The 21,798-nt window shown below is 49.2% G+C and overlaps 1 protein-coding gene across 7 annotated transcripts in view; it reads right to left on the reverse strand.

Annotated features, from left to right (window-relative positions):
- The window catches only part of NAE1 (NEDD8 activating enzyme E1 subunit 1), a 976,013-nt gene that overhangs the window by 24,329 nt on the left and 929,886 nt on the right, over positions 1-21,798 (reverse strand). The gene's annotated exons all lie outside the window — the stretch shown is intronic.

A 21,798-nucleotide genomic window follows, 5' to 3' on the forward strand; every position in this document is an offset into this window, starting at 1 on the left:
TGTTCATGTCGGAAAAGCGAGCGGGGGAGTAGAGCTTCAAAATATCCTACAGGGTAGGATGGGGAAAAGGTGTTAGAAGGAAGGGGGTACCGCTTTCTACCGATTGGTATCACACATCCACTCCCTAAGGACCCACGATCCAGGAGATTCTCCTGCACTGGTCCACCCCCAGGAACTGGATCCAATAGCGATGGCTGTGTCCTGGCCACCTGGATGACAGATCCCAGGGGAGTAGTCAGGGAGACACCTCCAGGTTTCTCACAGTTGCCATCGAGTCCTCCCTTTTAGTCACCATTTTTCACCCCAATATTGTTGTACGCTGGGTCAGGTCTACACGATATACAAATTCAGCCAGCTTTGATCTAGACTCCATATAATACTGGGCCACAGTGAATCACCCACAGGCAACAGTTTGCATCAGGCTCCCCCTTCATCCAGGGGGAAGCCACGTTATGGCTCTCGTGAGACAACCGGGCTCACGAATCAAGGGGGCTCCCAGCGAGGCAGATCTTTCACAACCGATGCTCACCAGACTCTGGGCCGCTGGGTTACTTCCTGGCCCTCTGGCGTCCCCCAAAGTCCACAGGCTAAGTGTTCCACAGGCGCAGTCCATCACCTCCCGCTCCCCAGGCTGAATCTCTCAGGCCACCTCATTAGTCTTTACTCCTCCAGAGGCCGCGTTGTGGGGAGGCGGGCACACGGCCCACTACTGGGGGCACATACCTCCTGGGTATTACTCCTCTGGTGACTTCATAGTAGCCCTGCCACCGGGACCGTGGCCTGCAAGTCGTATTCCATCCGAGCTCCCCATTTTGGCACGGTCCCAGCCCCTGCAAGCACCTTTCAGCCTCACTATCCGCCGGCATGCTTGTAGTTATATCTTATTTGTGAGAGGTCATGCCGGAAAAGCGAGGCATTCAGAAGCCTCCCTCGCTTTTCACGGAGACCAAAGCCTGTCAACTGTGAATCAGGCCCTCTTCATATGCGACACAGCACTACGTGGTCCGGGCCTCTCCAGGAACAAATACATTGCTGTGCGCCTTTTATCCACACAAGTTTCTGGCTGTTTAGGCAAGCAGGGTCCCACCTGTAGCACTTCGGCCCTCGTTCAGGGGAAGGGGAAGGGGAAGGGATCTGATCCCACGGGTGTCACGAGACTGCTCTGATGCGCCCTCTAGCACTCCCACGCTGCAGACTGAAACCTCAGCGAGGGCCCGTGGAACGGGGAGACCACTTTCACTTTCTTGCTGTATTTTCGGCAAGTCAGAGCTCGGCTGTTATGCATTGAAATTTGATGGGTTATGGGGGCAAATACAGCCCGTCAGGCTCTCTATCTGAATTCTCCAGTCTTTCCTTTCCCAGGGGGCCATAACTGGGGGCTCACTTAGTTTTCTGGGATCTGGGTGTCGGAGGAGCACTTTTAGGAGACTTCCATCCGTGTGCCCCCTGGTGGCCGTCCTATATATCTTTCAAATGAGACAGAAGCGGTCATCTAAGAGCCATCACGGAATGCCTTCTCGTTTGGACAGAAGCGACAAGCCACAGAACTTTCTGAGCGGGGTTGGATGGGAGGGGCGATGAGGAATCTGCAGGAGAAGAATCCATAGCAAGATTATTGCAGTGAGTAATTTCTCCTTCAGTTGATTGATTTTATCCTACAGATTCCTCATCTTGATCTACTCCCCAAGCAGTTACAATAACGGAGGAGCGCAGAAAGTTTTAAACAAGTACATTCTGTAGAACTGCCCTACGAACCCGTAAATCAGCTCCCCATGCAACAGCCAAGGCATAGTGCTTGGTAAATGTAGGCAAGGATGACCATGTGGCTGCCGACATATGTCCCTAAGAAAAACCCCTCTTTGGAGGGCAGTAGAGGCCGAAACCCCTCTGGTTGAGTGGGCCCTGATGCCCGCTGGAAGCTCCCTGCCTGCCGATTGGTAACACTTCGATACACAAAACAATCCAACATGACAGTTTGTTTTGTTATGGGAAGATCTTTTTGAGAGAAGGAATAGGCCACGAACAACTGATCTGACCGCCGAAACTAGGATGTGTGAGCAACATAGAAGTGCAACGCTCTCTTTGGGTCAAGGCGGTGGAACCACTCTTCCTCTTTCGAGGGATGTGGAGGAGGGTAAAAGATAGGCAAATCGATAGACTGGGACAGGTGAAACTCTGAAATCACCTTAGGAAGGAACCCAGACCTGACAGAGAGACTTTCTCACGAAAGAAACTTAGGAAAAGAAGGTTTGCAGCACAAAGCTTGCAGCTTGCTAATCCTCCTGGCAGATGTGATAGCCACTCGTGGATGCAACTCGTGAAGCAACTTGTGAAGCATCTCGCTTGTCCGCTTGGAGAGTCTGCTCCGTTGGAACTGTGGACTTGTGCAATGCTGTGGCCGCGCTGTGGACTTAACAGCCACAACTTTTCTGAGGTGACCTACTACGGCCCCCAACACTGACACTGACTTTCACATGTTCAAGTCATTCAAGTCATTGCTTGTATTAAATTTTTAGTCACCCAATACTCACAAGTGTATTTTGTTATAGGTAAAGAAACGCCCAGCCGGGCGTTACCCTTTCCAACCATCGTTCTAGCCCAGCCGGGCGTTGCCCTTTCCAACCATCGTTCTACTAATACCTGCATGCGCGCACTCCTGGAAGCAACTCGGATTAGCAAGATAGTATTGTATCACAATCATTGTATATCGTGCCTAATTACTTGGGTTTTTTTGCAGGTGAGTGGTGGCGACATTGCTTAAAACATATGTCATTCTCTAGTTCCACTCTTAAAACGTGCATGCCGGAAACAATTTACAAAACAACTGCAATGCTTACACCAGGTGGAACCCTTCGAGCCCACACATCCATTACACTCACCCCTGTTAATTCAGCCAAAACTGTTAGTACTTTTGGCTGTCCTGTGAACTCCCAGGTTGAGCGCTCTGAAGCATTCCGTGGGTGGCTCCCGGGATTTGGCCAGCACAATATGGCGGCCAAGTTTGGCGAGGGTGCCCTCTTGCACAAAAAAACTATTCACAGTAAATCGTGCTCTGTGAGCTTCTTCCCTATACTTGACACGCTTTCTGATCAAACAATCTTGCATTCTGCTGATAAGGAGATGACAATTCATCCACCTTCTCCGAAAGCGGATGCAATGTTGAATTGATAGGCAATCAGTCAAGCAGATTCAGATATGTCTATTTATGTAAATCTGGCCATTTTAAACTCTGTGTATTGAGGAAAGTTCTCCCCTTCATCCCTGCCCAATTCCATGCTCCTGTGGTTGCGGCTCTAGTTTTGAGAACAGTTGATTACTGTAACCCACTGTATCTGGGCCAACCTGCCTATATTATAAATAGACTTCATCTGCTTCAAAACGCTGCCACTAGAGCAGTCTCCTGTCCTTCCCCTCATACTCACATGTCGCCTGTGCTCAGAGAACTTCACTGGCTTCCTGTGGAGAATCGCATTTTGTTCAAATCACTGTGCATTGTCCACCATGCCTTTTATAAACAAGGAGCTGAATACCTCCAGGAAATGTTCTCCCAATATGTACCTTCACGTGCCCTCCGATCTCAGTCTGCTCTACTGCTATCGGTGCCCCGCATCAGGCTGGCTAGGATAGGGGGGACGTGCCTTCTCTGTGGTGGCTGCTAGGTTTTGTTACGGACTCCCGTTTACGCTACGTGCCACTACTGACCATCTCTCTTTTCGACGATCACTCAAAATACTGCTTTTTTAGTCCCTTATGTTCTTCCTCCTCTCTCAGCGCCATGGTGCCCTTGGATGTACGTGCGCTTTATAAATCTGCCTAACATAACATCATGCCTGCGCTGAATGTTTGACACGTGGTACAGTGTATGATCATGTTCGTGAGATGCTCCTGAAGATTTGGAATGAATCAATCTTCCTGTATGTCTGCTGCAATGTGTTGCTTTGAACTGTGGAGCTGAGCAAAAGCTATCATTAACAATGTGTACGGCATTACTGCCTTGCCAGTGCACTCTTGTCTCCACAAGAGATCAGTCAGGGATTGTTTGCACCCGCTCTTGGTCCACAGTTCTTTCTCCTCATGTGGTGCCTTTCCTTGTAGTTCGATGAGCTGTGCAAAAGGCACAACAGTATATGGGGTCTTCTGTTGATTATTTGGAGGCATTGTCACAACATACTCAGCTATTGTGGGTACCAGGAGAAAAGCCGTCATTACATTATCCAGTGAGAATGCATATGTGCTGTTGGTGTGGGCGGCGCATTTAACGACCGCCACTACAGAGGGTTGGGACAATGCGTGGATCAATATGTCTAGCAATGTGGCATGCTGTACTGGGGAAGTATCTGCTCTCCCCAAACCCCTCCTCTTTCACTGTGACAGACCGGCATGCACTGATGTGTTGACGTAGGCGGAGTCGGAATATATTATCACATGACAGCCTTGTGATGCCTGCAGCACTTCAATAAGCGCTATGAGCTCTGCTGCTTGGGGCGAATAGTGCACTGGCAGTCTTTTAATAATTCATGTTTCATATTCACCTCCCTCAAGGCGCACTACTGCAGTGCCATATATCTATGTCCTGCCAACAAAGAGGACCTCCCCTTCCTCTAATAGGGTACCTATTTCCAAGGGTATGTCATCTTCCTCCCCTTCATATGTGGCACAATCATGTATTTCTAAGTCTTCGTCTGTACATATTTCTGTCAGAAACGTGGCAGGGTTCACTGTTTTACATCGCACAACATGATTGTTTGGGCTTGAGAGGATAATCTTGTTCGCAGATGCTCCCTGTGTGGTCATGGTAGATTTCGATCCCTTCAAAATGGCAAATACTGAATGCTCCACATACAGAGTGACGGAGCATCCCATCACACATGTTGAACTTTTTTCAATCGTGAACGCAGCTGCAGCAAGTGCTTGCTCACACGTGAATTGCTCCTGCATAACTGAGTCGAGCATACCACTGAATTAGGCCAATGACTTGTGGCCTAATGTACTCAGTTGGATCAGTACGGCAGTCATGAGTTTGCCGTTAGAATGTGAGAATATGTAGAATTCCTGTGTATAGTCTGGAGTGGCGAGCAGTGGGCCTGTAGAGATCACTTCCTTCAGGTCATTAAAATGTGTTATGTCAGCTGTCCACTCGAGTTTGTGATTGCCTTTTTGTGCTTCCTTGAGGGCTTTCAGGAGTGGCCTGGTGTACGCTGCATAGTCTAGGATGCATGCTCTGCAATAGTTACATAATCCTAAGAATTCTTGCATTTCTTTCACAGTCACAGGTTTAGGGGTAGCGTGCACCGACGCCGCTCTATCTGGTATGATTCTTTTATCGTTTGCTGATATCAACTGGCCTAAGTAAAGTACTTCCTGTTGACAGAACTGGAGTTTGTCCTTGTCAACCTTGTATCCCTTGCGGGCCAGAAGTTGCAGGAGTGTGATGGAGTCTCTTCGCCAGTGCTGCTCACTGTAGTTACACACAAGGCAAGTCGTCCATGTACTGGATGATTGTGCTGGGCACTTGAATGTTTCTTAAGTCAGCATGCAATATTCTGTTGAAAAGGCTTGGGCTCTTGCAGTACGCCTTGGGTAAAGGCTATGAGGTACTGTGAGTCTGGGTGCAAAGGTATCGAGAAGAAGTCATTTTTTTTTTTTTAGATCAACCACTGAAGTGGGTTGCTTCTTTGGAGATGCTACACAAAATGGTGGACGGGTTTGGAACCACCGGAATCTCTTTCTTTACCACATCATTTGGGGGGCGTTAATCCTAGATCATTCAATTGCCCTCTGTTGCCTTCTTCACAGGGTAGATCGCTGTGTTACACAGTGATGTGGATGGCACTATTATTCCCTGATTGATAAGGGCCTGTATTGTGTCTTTTATTCCCTCCTCTGCTTCTCTTGACAATGGGTACTGCTTCACCCGGGGTAGCACTGCCCCTGCCTTTAGTGCTGTGTGTGCTGGGGTCACTTCCTTTAAAAGGCCAACATCATGTGGGTTGGTGGTCCACAACTGCTTGGGTAAATATTCTAAGTTGCCTCAGTGAAGGGGACGGGGGCACTGCACTCTGCGATATTGTACCATGTTCTCGCAGGGTATACAAATCTCTAGAATGATTTCTCCGTCACTGTCATTATTTTCAAACAGTTCTGCATCAGTCACCTCCTTAAGAGGTACAGTGTGGTCAATACAAGCACTGCACGCCACTCACATCTGTGTCTGTCCCTAGGACAACCACTCTCTTCGCTGATACCAACAACCCGTGCAAGTCTAGGGACAGGATTGTGCCTGCCACCAATTCCGGGGACATTACAGCGCAAAAGAAAAAAATCTGTCGGCACACTCCAGCAGCCCTTGGCTATCTGTGGCACCGCCTCCAAAAGCACTGTTATTCCATAAACGAACATGTCTGGGTCCACTGGCATCCCTCGGACCACCACTTCAGCTGCCATTGCATGTTTTATCACCATTGCTCTTATTGCACACAACCCTGGTCTTGCGCAAACAATGCCCTGATAAGTGAATGAGATTATGTTCAACTTACTGAGCAGGCCCATCGGGTTGACAGGAGAAGTCTCTGAATACAATAAAGGTAGTGCGCACCACCTTCCCTCCCACCTTTACATCTAAGTCTTTATAGTGTACAGAACCGTAGAAAAAGCCCCAGAGAAGCCCTGCATGTCAAGAGTTTTGCCCGATAACAGGAAGTCCCCCTCACTGATGCATGATTTCGCATCACCAGAGTCAACCATAAAAATGAAGTGTTTGTTTCCTATCTCTGCATCCACCAAGGGTTCCTCGTCAAGGTTGAGGGTCATTGACAGGACAGGACATGCAAGAGTTCTCTGTGGGCTGTCCTAGTCAGGGTAGGTTTTCGTCCCGGGGAACGAAAAAGGATTTCCTCCACTAGGCTTGCGACTTGAATAGTGGCGACCGTACCATTTGGCGCTCCATTGAATGGGTGTGTGCCGCCTGTGTTCTGGGGTGTGTATTGTTGCACCGCTTACGGCTGCTGTGCAGGTGGACCAGGTATCTGCGGGGGTAACTGTGCATAGGCCTGGTGTATCTCATAAGGTATAGAAGCAATTCTTGGCACCTGCTCTTGAGGTGGTGGGCCATAGTTGTACCCCGTCCCATGTATGCTTCTACACTTTCTTGAAAAGTACCCCCACTTCCCGCAGTTCTATAATTGTGAGGGCCCCATCCCACCTCCTCTTGGCCCCATCCCCTCTCTGTCCCTCTCTCCACTCCTCTCTCCTGGAGTGATCGCTTTCCCCTATCCTCCCACCTCACCCTCCCTACCCCTCAGGCTAAGCCACCTTCATCACTGCCACCCTCCTTCTCGGTCATCCGACCCATGAAGCGCGTGTCAGTTGAGGCTTCCGCCATCACCTTCTCGCCCCCCCTCCCCCTTCGGCTGACTCCCACCCTGACACAGCCCTCTCCACTCTCCACTCTGCTATATCTGATACTCTTGATATCCTTGCCCCTGTCATGAGAATCCGCCTGAAGCCCAAAGCCAAATGTAACTCCTGGTATGACTCGGATCTCGTCACCCTAAAACATAAGTGCAGGGTGGCAGAGAGGAAATGGCGTGCTTCATGTTCACCCTCTGACAAACTGGCCTGCCGCCTGCTCCAAAGGCAATACCGGCTCTCCGTTCTCACCAAGAAGAGAGCCCTTATCCAAGCCTGCATCTCTGCGGCATCTAACAATTCGGCCGAACTCTTTAAAATCTGCAAGGAGCTGGCAAACCCTGCTGCAGTCTCTCTCTCTCCTGTCCCCTCCCAGGCCCTCTGCACGGCACTGGCCTCACTTCATTTCGAAAATTCAGGACATCCTGTCCTCACTCTCCTCCTATCACCTCCGCCCCTCTATTCCCTGCTCTTCCTCTGACCCTTCTGCAGCCACCCCTCCTCCCTCCTTCTCTGCCTTTCCCCTTTTTTCTGCTGACGAGGTTTCCAGACAAGTCCGATCTATGAATGAAAGTCTCGTCAAAACAGGTCCACCCCTGTTCCTCCAAAACTATCAAGGACCACATCGACTCCCTGGCTCCTGCCCTGGCTGACTTCTGCAATCACTCCTTCGCCTCTGGAGTCTTCCCATCCCCCCTTAAGCACTCCCTTGTGCACCCTCTTCTTAAGAAATCCTCTTCCGACCCCTCCTGCCCGGCTAACTATCGCCCAATCTCCATCACTCCCTTCCTGGGCAAGCTCCTGGAGAAACTGGCCATCTCCCAGCTTAATCTTCATGCTGAATCTGTTGGTAGTCTTCATGACCATCAGTCTGGCTTCAGAGCTGCCAGAAGCACGGAAACTGCTCTCCTGAACATCCGTGAGGACCTGCTCTCGAACCTTGACTCTAACACTCTGTCTGTTCTCATTTTGCTCGATCTCTCTTCTGCCTTTGATACTGTCAACAATGCCATCCTGCTCAACCGTCTCCATGATAACCTGGGTATCACTGGTCAGGCCCTGGCGGGGCTGACCTCTTTCCTCTCCAATCGACCCTCCCAGGTCCAACTTGGGTCCGTCCTCTCTGACATGTTTTTCTCTACCTGTGGTGTCCCCCAGGGATCTAACCTCTCTCCCTGGCTGTTCAACCAGTATCTGGCACTCCTTGCCCACCGCATCGCCGCTCTCTGCCCCAACTTTCAGTGCTATGCGGATGATACCCAGCTCATTTTCAGGCTACCCTCAGTCTCCTCTTCTCCTTCCCTCATCTCGGACTATCTTTCTGCTATCCAGGAATGGTGTGCCGCCAATGACCTCTGCCTTAATACCAGTAAGACTGAGATTCTACCCATCGGCACACCCACTCGCTTCTTCCCTGCAGCTCTCTTCCTGCTCCTACCTGCAAGGCAAAAAACCTCTGGGTCATCTTCGACTCCACACTCTCCTTCGCTCGTCACATATCTGACGTCTCTAAGTCGTCACACTACCAGCTGCACCTCCTCAGAGGTATCCTTCCTTTCCTCTCCTTCCCCCAGAAGCTCACCCTCTCCAGAGCCCTGGTTCTCTTGAAGCTGGACTACTGTAACAGCCTCTATCTAAATCTGCCTGCCTCTACTCTCTGCAACTCATCCAGAACAGGACTGTGAGACTTGTCCTTGGCCTCAAACCCAGGGACAGTATCTCTCCAGGACTGAAATCGCTACACTGGCTCCCAGTGGCTGCGAGGATTCAGTTCAAAACCCTCTGCATTGTCCACAAGGCCTTCTGGGACCTGGGGCCAAAATACCTTCAACTCTCTTCCTAAATATCTTCCTTCTCGAGTTCTTCGCTCATCCGCCTCCAACTCCCTCAGGGTCAGCCGCTTCTCCAAGCAACGAGTTGGGGGTAGATCTCTCTACGCAGTAGGGGCCTCCCTCTGGAACAGCCTTCCTGCCTCCCTGAAACTTGAAGAGAAACATCTCCGGTTCCGGAAGCACCTCAAAACCTTCCTCTTTGCTTCTGCTTTCTCTCCCCCTCTCCCCTGCTAAATTACTGAAACTGCACTGAATCTGCAACTGGGCCACTCGCCAATCTCGGTCCTTGGCCCAGCCACTGTCCCCTGCACTGCCTCGCTGGCAACCCCTGCACTGCGGGACTGTGTCTGTATCCCTACAGCCCCCCTTCCCAGCACTTGTCTGCACTTATCTTGCACTTGTCACCAGCTGGCCCTTATTATTTATCTTGTATTTACTAACCCTGCACTGCACTTTCCCCTCTCCCTTTCCCCCTTGCACTTTTCCCTTCCCCTCTACCCATGCATTTGCGCCATCTGAATGACACCTGGCCTAGTAGGATCGTTGTCTGTCTCCCCTTGTTCACCCTCCCTGCCTCGTCGCGCCTTGAAACACTTGTGTATAGGCGTGTTACAAATGCCATATCATATTATATATCCACCATGAATCCCCCTCATCTTGCTCCTCGGAACCCACCTCTTGCCCGCTGTTGTCCTCCTTGTTGCTACTACGGGGTGGGATATTGTGGAACTCTGCCCCACTGTCCTCCTTCCTACCAAATCACAGCTATTCTTGTGTTTGTAAAGTCTTGGGCGTTTTCAGCTGTCTGCATAGGCATCGATATTGAAGCCTCTACAGCAACTTTGGCTAATTTGTTTTGTACTAGTTTTGCTTCCTCTGCTTGTTGTCTCTGGGCTGTTTCCTTGTCATGCTCCTTTATTCTTTTGTAATGGTGTACTATTATACTTTGTATTTCAGCCCACCCTTTCGCGTCGATGCCCACAATCTTATCTATTACCTTTTGCACCTCTTTGGGTACGCCCTTTTTAACGATAAAATAGACAAAAGGTATTGATTGGTTCCACGAGCTGCCTGTTAGGAAAGATTTCATAATTGTATGCAATTTTCCCTCCATGTGTACACCCCCACACTTTTTGCTGCTGTCTAGACACCATAGACCGACTCTGCCAGAGAAGCACAGCCTTCAGCTGCACTTCTCTGGGCTTTCGCTCACTTTTAATGGGGAAACTGACATGCCCTTAAGACAGTCAGTACTGGAGACTTTGTTTCCCTTAGTCCTTTTCCCATGTTGCAACTTTTGTGCAACATGTAACAAGTACACAATGTACCTTCCAGTACAGTGTACTTGGGTCTGTAGTCATTTTCCAAAGGCCCTAGATACTCCCAATGGACTTTTTGTGAGATGTGCAGATGTGTCATGGACAGGGCTGGTGGGAGCTATCGTTTCGCATTATTTTTAACTCTTTCCTGCCATGTTAACCACTTTTGGCACAAATAGGTGTCCTGGCTCCGAAATGGCCATGCCACAAGGTTCTTTGTCCTGTCCTTTGGCCATCTTGGCCCTTCACCTTCCCCAGGTCGAGTCGACCCGGGTTCGTCCTTATTTGGTCATGCATTTTCCCACGAAACACAATCCTTTTGTGGGCTTCTGCATGCTTTGTGTGTGTTCCTCCAGGATGTGGGCTGGACAGTCTGAGTCCAATACACATCCTGGGTGCCAGAGAGTCTGGAGTGTCCTGAATGACTGGGACCACCGTGGTCCGTGATTGGTCCGTGTACCGAGTGTGTTTGTGAGCAGATCTCCCATTGGGTCCACTTGGTTTTGGTACGAAGGTAACTTTGGATAACACCCATACCATGTCCATCTCTGGAGTTCTCACTGAACGAAGGATAGGATCCAAGTATCCTAAAACTACGAAGCTGAGTCGAGGAACCGCTGGTGACCCACTGGAAGGTTTGGCACCCTGAGCCCGCTGTCCTCCCATGGGGCCCCTCTGCATCTGGTCATCCTAGAAGGTCTGCAAAGACGCTTCAACCCATTGGAATAGTGGGACCAACTATTCTCGGCACCTTCATCAAAACCTGCAAGTAAGCTTTCTCGGAAGTGTCCCTGGGCCAACCAGTGGACTGACCAGCTTACCCAGTTGCTTTGCACCGTCACCGCGCCGTTTCGAGGAGGCCCTCGAAACTTGGTATACTGCTAGCTCTGTGTCCACGGCACCCTCACCCCGAATTTCGTACACTTGGCGTTCCCAGGTCTGAAGTGAGACGAGTGCGCCAGGACCGGAGCATACGCGGTTACCGTGTTGTCCTGCCACGGCAACGACCATTGCAGGTGCGCTGCATTTGTGACCCTCTTGCCCCCGAACCCTGCTGCAGTGAAACCAGGTCGATTCATCCAAATGGACCGGAGAAATCGCCACTGTCCCGTTTGGGAATCCTCACTGTATCTCAAGAACTGAAAGCCACAAAGACGTCCTTTTTGTCGCATTCGAACCTGCAGGCAAAGTGGACTGAACTGGTGAAGTTTGGATCCGAGAGCGCCTGGGACCAGTGAGTACTTCTAACACTAACTGGTGACCCCTAGCACCAGGGCCCCTTTTTACGCACGAGTGGCCCCTGAGGACCCCTCTCCTTTCCACTGCTAGTGCAAACTAGCGACTCCATCCTGCACTCTGGAACTGCCTCTGCCTTCAAGTGGTGGCGCTCCCTGAATACTGAGAACTTATTCTTCATCGCCTCATCTACCTTCCTGAGCTGCTAGAGACCCCTGAAGAGACCCTGTTTTCGCCCATTGGAACAACCGCGTGCACTTACATTGCATGTACTTTTGACCACAAGGCTCCTCTCTTCTTAGGGCTTGGACTGCCTCTTAGTTAGGTGTGTTGCTGATGTCGAAGGGGCTTAAAGACTACCTGCACTGCCTGTTTCCTGCCCATATAGGTTGTCGACATATTTCATGCAGTTACCCCTTTAGATCCCAATGGTCTTGGATATATATTGTATTGCTTGTGTTGTGTTGGTTTACTTAGTATTGCTGTGATTCTTTTGCTATGGTCCGAGTTACAAAAGCCTTGTAATAAATGTGTTTATATTTTTGATATAACACCAGTCTCTGAGTAATTTGTTAGTGTCCTTGCGCTGTGTGCTATTGAGGTCTTTCAGTCACCCTCACCCCTCCTTAGACTTAGGTCTTGACCGCCACCATAGCTACCTTGATTGGTCTGGCTTGTCTAGAGGTTACCCTGTTCCAAGAAACTAGGCTGGCCTTCTGAACTTCTGACCACCAGGTCAGAGTTCAGAAATCCATCTTAACACCTGTCTCTGCTCTCCATGTATCCTGAATTCTAAGAATAGACTGAGAGGGGTCTTCGTCATCCCCCATAGTACATTGCATTATTGACTATAGGTCTGGTGTGTCAGGGAACGCCCGCCGTAGCGTGTCCCATATTTTTGCCCGAATCTTGTTAAATGATGCTCCATCTTGTGCATCGTTCCCGTCACTCCTGGGTACACTGCTTTCGCACACACATCCCCAGCTTGGTCTCCAATCGTTGCTACCAATAAGCTTTTTATGTCACCGACTGCCAGGGGTACTCTGGCAGTCTGCTTTTCGAATGCGTAAAGCCACTTCCCCGCACCCGCTGAGAGGGTTGGGAGTGCCTTTATCAAATTGTTTTTGTCCCTCTGCGCCCATGGCACATGGTGCGGTCTGTCAGAGTCCTTATGTATAAGGGGCATCTGCATCTTTATCCTACCCCCATCAGCCCTTTTTACACTTCCCCCCTCTTCCTTGACACTGCAATCCGGCCAAACCTGCTCCTTAACCTGCCCTCCCACAAACTCTCCACTCAAGGAGCTGCCTCCTCATCCCCTTCGAACTCATCAAATGTACTCCACCCATCTTCCTCTCCTCAGTGAGATCCAAAATTCTCGTACCCTAGGCTGTCCGCCCTCTCGTCCTATTCTCCTTCCATCTCGTTATGCACATTTTTTATGGCTGTGCTGTCTATCCTGAATAAAAAGTCTCCCTCTTTCCACCCATCGCGCCCTTGTTCTGCTGGTTTGTCGGGCTTTACTTCGGTCTGTGCTGCTCGCAATCTATTAAATTCTGTTTTCGCGTAGCTGCCAATGCCACTTCTAGGTCTCTTATGAACATCGGCATGGGCAGGGACATCTGGAAGGGATGCATGGGGGGGCTATCGCCATAGTGGACACACAGGTTGGGTTAGTATAACCTACTGGGAGGGCGAGCTGTCAATGGGTATATTCCTCCATGCTCCGCTGGTGCCCCACCCTCATTCCCTGAACAGTTGCTTCTGTTACCATTTTGCGCTCCACTTCCCCCACAGTCTTCGGACATTTTCCAAAGGTCTAATATTTCCTTCCATTTGTGTATTTAGCTGTCAAAAACGTGGACATTTGTTCCACAGTATTCTTATTATGGGAGCCTTGCTCTGGCCACTAGCGGGGGGCATTGCCCATCCCCTTATCTCTGTCACCCATTGTTTGTGAAATTTCTCGATTCTGCGTCTGTACAGTGGCAGGGCCTTACACATATATTCTATGGTTGTTCTCCTCCCATTGTGATGGTCCCTGCACCTCCCTACCCTTACGCCTTTACTAGCACGCCACGAACGCTGATGCTTATTTGTCAAAAAAGTCACTCCTTCATCCACTTGCTCCTGTAAAAAAAAAAAATTACCTTTCCCCTACCCCCCCACTCACTCACACTCCACGTACTCAAAACACACTATTATTTACACAATGCCCCTCCTCGGGCCTCCACCCTACTGTTTTGCCCTGCCCCTAGCCTGCCACCCTGTGCAGCTAGCGGAATCCCTGCCACAGATGGGGAAGGCTGTAGAACTCGTTGACAAGTTCTTCCCACCAATGTACCCCTTGATGAATTGTAGGTAACAACCCAAGATGTCAATTAGTTGGAAGAGAGGGGGCACACACCACAACACCACCAGCTGTAAAGCAAGAGACACGGTTAGCACAAGTGTACAGGGAAGTACAAGCAAGGACATGAAAGAACCAGATCAGGCTAACCTCTTGGTCTGGTAGAAGTGTCCCTTAAATGAGGCTTAGAGCGAAGGCAAGAGTGGTAGATGCACAGCGGTTTCTCCTGCGGGTGATATGTGCCTACAATCAGAAAATAGCCCAATGAGCGTACCCGAAGGGTATAAGAAGGTCTATGGTCAGGAAGAGCAGAGATCTTACCAGGTATGAGTCCAAAAACAGCGAGATGGCTTGCAGAGTCAAAACATCCCAATGCGGAGTCCAGTGTTCAAATTGCAGAATCTAGAGATCCAATGCCGAGTCCAACCCTAAACCGACGGTACAAGGACGCCTAACCTTCTGGATTTGCACAAAATGAAGTCTATAGTCCGTGCACAGAAGGGGGGAAGGTTCGCTATGGAGGAGCGTTTAGGTATCAATAGGTTTTCCACAAGCAGTCTGTGGGCAGGCACAGAGGTCGGCGTTGAGCGGGCAGCATAGAACACAACGTTAGCAAGGCAGTTGGTACAGCAGACAGGGTCGGTGCAACTCTAAGCATGTAAGGTACAGAGGAGGAATTGGGAAAGGCATGAAACAAGCAAAGTTAGCAATGGGAGACCATGGCAATACACACGGTGCAAGGAACAGCGCTCTCTGTAAACGAGGGGAGAACCGTAACCGAAGACGAGAACCCACGTTCCCAGGCATGGATCGTTTTGAGGTGTTTTCAGGTCTTTTCCGTGCACGAAGCAGCCGCGGGTGCATGCACGGATGTGTTCCTGACTCCTACACAATAAAAAACACAAACAAAAAAAGCCAAAATAACAAGCTAAAATGAGAACAACTACTTTTCCCAAACCAACTAATTATGCAGGACTCCTACTTGTTTCCTTTTCCCCCCGTTACACAATATCTGTGGTACCACCTTCTCCCCTCCCCCGGGAAGGCTACCTACCATTCCATTTTCTTTTCCTTAATATTCTCCTTAAAAAACGTAATAATAAAAACAACACAATCCCCAACCACACCACACTAACAAGCTCACTTTGCTCATATTCACAACTTTCACACTTTCCTATATACCTGTCCTGTACTTGCAAGGGTATAGTCACATGTGCGTGTTCACTCAACTCCTCTGCCACAGGGTTCCCAATGATACCAGCCTGCACTCTCCTCGGAGCTGCGCCCCGCTCCAAAGAGCAGACAGGAATTCTGCAAATACGGCTTCTGTATAACCACTCTGGAATGCGCCTTTTTCGGGACTGGTCACTGTATGGGGGGTGTGCCCCCTCCAGAGAAGAGGCATGGTCACCTCCGCAAGTACGGGGGGTATTGGGATCACATCGGGGTCACCAAATGTAGGCACCCCTAAACGTTCACACCAGAAAAAATACGCTAGGGAAAAAGGCTGAAGAACCTCTTGCAAGGATACCACGTTTTATTTCTACAAAAATAGGTGTGCCAGCAAAGAACTTTGCTGCCCAGGAACGTTCTGCGAAAAAAGGGTACAACCAGAAGCTTAAAAGGGGGCACAGCATCAGCAGTTACATCATTACATACAGTAGAGAAATGTGCGGCTGATTGGTGCAACCCTATACATGTGTGACCTGCTTCATAGGGGATTCCAGGACATTGGTCTCAGCCTGTCCATCTTCCATCATGTGGGGTCTGCTGGGTTCATCAACTCCAGGGAACCAAGGCCAAAGGAACAATTAGCTACATTTGAAAATAGTGTAACTATCATTCTGTAGTGTACCTGGCATGCTCAAAAGACTGGAACAGGGGGGGGGGCTCTCTGAGTCTCTCTTTCCCCGCTCTCTGACTCTCTCCCTCCCTCCCCCTATAAGTGGGCTATTAGAGGTCTCCCAATGGGTCTCGCCTTACCTTAAAGTGCCTAGAGGGGTGGGATAGGTTTGTTCCCTTCCCAACAGGATAGATTCCTCATGTTCGAAAGACTCCAAAAGCAGTACAGAACTTGGATGAGGAGGGAGGAACCAGCACCTGGAAAGTCAGGAAACCCACAGAACAAAAGTAGACACCCTGAACTGATTAGAAATCCAGTAACTTAGGTTTGTCTAATAAGTGTAGTAATGCACATGTAGTCACACAACGGATTTTCCCAATGGTGCCAAGTGTTTTTCACCATAGATTTTATTTTACCACAATTCATTGATTTCGTTCTGCAAAATGAAGAGGGTATCCCTGCCTTCCCCACACTCTCCCAAACCCATATTGACCCATCAAAACCTCCCCCCTACACTTTATGTAAAAAATTTAAGAAAAGAAATGAGTGGTAAATAAAAAACCAATGTAAGTTTTGTGCAGTAAAAACACTGGATAACATCCACAACAGGAACACCCATTTGCAAAGAAGAGATAACACCAAGCTTCTGGCAGTATGAGCCATAACAACCGCAGACACTTCCTTGTTCACAATTTTGTAGCATTCGGAAATGCAGAGAACAATCCATCTGGTATGGTCTGCTTGCCTGCTCAATTACTATAGTGTGATGATTTACAGTATACGCTGTATGCCATAGGCTAACCTCAAACTCAAAGGTGGACAACATGGCTTCCTCGTGTGCTTTGCCTTTTGTGCTGTGCCTTTTATCCGTGTGGCGAAGTGTGATGAAGTCAGGTGTGTGTGTAATGGTCAGTAATTGCCTGACCCTGCTTGACCATTGTATTGGAACATGTCAGGTGTATGGCTCGCGTGTTGGTCCGTTTTCTCTTATAGTGAGCTGTCCGTGAGGAAATGTTTGTGTTGGGAAAAACGCGGGTGTTGAGTGCCTAAGAATCCTACTTGGTAGGATGGCGTAAAGGTGTCCCACTTCCACTCCCCAAACCCCCCTCACCCAAGTGATCCCCCCCCCCCTGTACTGGTCCACCCCCAGGAACTGGATCCAAAAGCGATGGGTTCCATGTGATAATATCCCCACAAAAATGACGCAATACAAGAATGGGTCTTTTTTTTTGCGGCAATATTACCACATGGAACCTGCGGGGGACACCCCCGCAACTCCCACATTTTGTTTAATGGAGCGGGGGACATCCCTGCAGCCTCCACTCCCCTTTACCCCATATATTATCCCCCTAAATGTCACTTATGTCGTTTCCTGGCGACTATATGCATGGCAACATTATTTATGGGGATAATATTACCTGATATCAAGTGATGGCTGTGTCCTGGCCACCTGGATGACAGATCCCCGGGAACTAGCGGATGAGACACCTTCAGGTTTCTCACAGCTTCCTAGGCTCAAAGGGAGACCACAATCTGCTCACAGTCCGGTCCGAGAGGTGAGCAACCCCAACCTATCTGGGATGCATCAATGACTATCGTCACCTCAGGCCAGAGTTGGCTGAACAACACACCTTTCAGCAGGTTGTCCCTCAGGGACCAACTCGTAAGGACGTGAGGAACTCGATTTGAGACCCGCAAAAGATCTGACATGCAGTCCTAAAACTGCAACACCTGGCAATGGAGCAGCCACTCAAGCGACCTCATGCATAACAGGGCCTCGAAAACCACCAGAATGTAGGGGGCCATGAGGCATGGTAGATGCAGAAAGGCTGGGGCAGTAACTTGTACCTAGATTTGGAGGACTTGTACCATCCAAGGGATGTTCGTCACTCAGTCTTTGGGCAAAACGGCTCTGCGCAGGCGACCGCAGGTACTGGGACAGAGACACATGGGACTTTTTTAAATTCAGAGAAAAGGCTGCAACTGTGGGGGAAATGTATCAACATCTAACATGGAGAGTGAGCTAGGATGAGCCAGTCGCCCAGGTAGGGAAAAACATGAACGTCCTCCCTACTGAGGCGAGCTGCTACCACTGCCAACTGCTCTAGGTGCAGAAGAAAGACCGAACGGCAGGACTGTGAACTGGTAGTGATGTTGACCCCCAACAAACCTCAGGTACTGCCTGTGCTTGTGATAAATGGGCACATGGAAACAGGCCTCCTGAAGGTTAGTGACACCAAACAGTTCTGCAAATCAAATGTTTTTAGTAAGTTTGCTAGAGTTACCCTCTTCGATTTGTCCTTTCGCAGGGACAAATTCAGAAGCCCCAGATACAGTATAGGACATACTCCACTCTCCTTCTCTGGGACCACAAAATAAGTACCACCCCTTTCCTCGTTTTAAGCGCAGTACCAGTTCTACCTCCAAGAAGATTGCGTCGGGAAGCAAGGTGGTGCTGTGAGGAAAGTTGTTCAGAGGATGCTAAATTAAAGGGAGGCAATAACCCTGCGCAATGACCTTTAAGGCCCAAGCATCAGACGTGGTTTGAGATCATTCGGTGCTGAACAGAGACATTGTCCCTCCCGCAGGGAACTCTTGACTGAACATCTAACAGAGGGTTTGTACCGTCTGCAGCTGAGGGGACACCTCTGACTCTTCCTCTTGGGAAGTGTCTGCTTTGCATTCTCCCAGGGGCCGCCTGACCTCTTCCCCAGGGGACACTGCAGGTAGAAGGGTGAAAATCACACCCCCTCGTAGATGGAGCCGAGGGATACTGTACAGCCAAACCCAAAAACACAGTTGTCACTTTGGAGGTCTTAAACCATTTTAGGGCATTGCTGGCCTTGGCCCCAAACAGGTTCTGCCCATCAAAGTGCATGCCCAAAAGCTTTGCCTGCATATCCTGTGCAGCGCCTGATGTTCTCATCCAAGAGTGACTACTCTTACCACCGTCCTTATGGCCATGGAACGCCAACACAGTCAACCGGTCCCGACTGCAGGATCTGGCGGTAAGCCTCACTGCTGTCCTGAACAATGGGCAAAAATCCTTCTCTCACCTTCCCCTTTGGGGATGTGATCTGCAGCGTTGGCCAATGCGGACCAAAGACCAAAAGAGAATTTTTACCAGGGAAAGGCTGCCGTAGGCAAATGCCTTCTTTCCCAAGGTGTCCAGTCTCTTACTCTCTTCTGTGCTAGGTGAGAGAGACAGAAAGGTGGACGTCTTTAAATTCGCAGTCATGGCCTGTACCACCAAGTTCTCCGGGGTGGCATGGGTAGACAAAAAAGACAGGTCTGAGGGAACAAGTGGATGCCTTTTTGCAAGCTCCATGTCGACTCCAGGTGCAGAGGCTAGCCTTTCCCACATCTCTAGCACTGGAGCTTCCACCGCTATGTTGAATGGTAGCAACACCTCCTGCTTAGATCCTTGATCCTGGATGTTCGTTAATTCGAACTAGAACTCTGATATGGACGGGGCCAACAACTCCAGGGAATCAAAAACCTTGGCAATTAATCTTTGAAAAGATGCCTGCGGTTTACCCAGAGTGGGGGCTGGTAGGATGTCCAGCTCAGGAGAGATGTCAAGACCACTAGACTCTTCAAGATCTGCAGCCAGGTCTTGTATGTTTTCACCTCAACAATGACCGATTGTTTATGATAATAACAGTGCTGAAGAGATAGGTAGATTGATTTAGACTCTTCTATTCGATAGGCGGCACACCATTGCAATGATCTAAGGTGAGCTTTCACCTCAGAGGGACATTTCAGCTTTTCTATAGGGAATCAGTAAATACCTAGAAGCACCTACAGCCATTATTTAAAGGATTCTTTCATACATGTGTTACAGTTTCTGTTAAGTATTAGAAAGAATCAAAACACTTGTTTGTATTATTGTATACCTTCACCATCCCCATAAAATTCCCCCGGAGTCCCTTTCCTCTCTGGAATACAATGGTTCCAAACCAAAGGGAATTGCCTTGCCTTCCTTATCATAGAGTTGGCTCATTTTGTGACATAAATGGCCTCATTGGAAGAGGGCATACTCCAGAGCGGCTCCAGTGTAATCGACACTGATCGGCATAGATGTTGAAGATGAGGGAAGAACCAGCGAGGAGGGCTCAATGCCAGAAGGCGGTGCCTGTCGGTGACGGGAGACATTACCCTTGGGGTCCATGTCCGAGCCCATTGGTGTGTAAGTGTCTTCCCCTGCAGGCACCCTGCCAGTTTGGAGCAATGCAGTGGGTCCCTTGGCAAAGATGACAAGCATCTTCAAGAGGAAGTTCTTGCATTTCTCTAGGTGGAGGATAGTGTGGGAAACGGTACCTACAGCACCGCTTCCAGGGAGTCTCTGGAATGATGACGACTCTTTTTTAAAGATGAAGAAGAATGATGCTGTGAGGAACCGCTGGGGAAGGGAGACCTCTTTCAGTGCTGCTTTGTCATGCAGAAGACTTGTACTCAGAGAGGCAGCTCACGACCTAGACTGCGCACCTTAATCAGTCTACTTGCAGAGGTAGGTGAAGAGTTTAGTCGCCCTTTTTCGAGAGGGGCTTGGGTGCATGGATTGGTACAATCTGAAATAGTTTTCGGCGTGCATCTCCCATTAGCAGTATAAGCATATACAATGGGGTTTCCGAAACCGACATCCGCTGGCCGCAATTCACGTATGGTTTGAAACTGAAGGCCTTGGTGTGGTTGGCCATTTCTTCGCCATTTATCAAGGCCACAGTGCCTCATAATATACTAGCCCCAATGTCATGTCCGGCTCGGGCGTAAAGAGGCGCCCGACAGGGCAGACGCAGAGCTACACCTCCTGGTAGCAGAAAATGGTTTCAAAGACAGCTGCGCTGCGCGTAGGGTTATCATAGACGAGGAATCCATGGGTGGAAGGAACCAGTTAGAATTAATGGATTATGTCTTTATGCCATTTCAGAGTTCCTTGATGACATGGTTGCCCAGGACTTCCACAGGAAAGGAACAAGTCTTTTGGAATCAGAAAATGCAGCACATAAACGCCATGACCTCATCAAACAATGCTGAACACATTTTTCCAGTTTGGTCAGCGATTCCATGAAATTGTGGAAGAGTAGCCTACCCAATACGAAATAAGATACATCATGGTCAGAATGCATGTCTCTTGAGGTTGTCCCAGCTCTTTATTGACTTCCCCAACATCACCCTTTTTCTTGGTGCCATCTTGGTGACAAGGCAGGTCTTCTCTGACAATAGGTCAACAAGAACCTAGAGCTTGTCCTCAAATTCTGCTCACCTTAAGTGCACACACAGACGCCATTCCTTGCATTGTGGATGCTGAACTTCGATGCTGCTGTACAACTTTCAGCAGTGCAATGCTCGCTTCAACCTACAGTAGGACGAAGCTGGCGTAAATTGGGTTTTAGATGGGTGCCGATCCTACTAGATTTAAATTCCCTGTCTTTGGTCACCGTGTTTTACAGAACTTGACAGGACACCTGCAGAAATCAATCCATAATTTTTACAATTAATCGATTTGTCAACTTACACTCGCTCACTCTTTCCAAATCGTAGTGAAGTAATATGGGTAATTTTGTTCCAAAGATTTTGAATCCACATCTCCAGAGACTATAATGGCCTGATTCACAAAGGCATTTTACAATGGCACAATACCATAGGAAAACGCTTTGTGAATCCGGCCCTAAAAGTTTCCATACAGTGGACATTTGGAAGATGGTTTGCAAGTTGTGTGTACAAATGTGGTTTTATCAACATTTATGTTCCAAAACATTTTGCAAACGTTCATGGTAATGTGCACACACCATATTTTTGATCCACACT

This window comes from Ambystoma mexicanum, chromosome 1p (assembly GCF_040938575.1).
Source record: "Ambystoma mexicanum isolate Mex_15411 chromosome 1p, UKY_AmexF1_1, whole genome shotgun sequence".
In the NCBI taxonomy this organism is placed as follows: Eukaryota; Metazoa; Chordata; class Amphibia; order Caudata; family Ambystomatidae; genus Ambystoma; species Ambystoma mexicanum.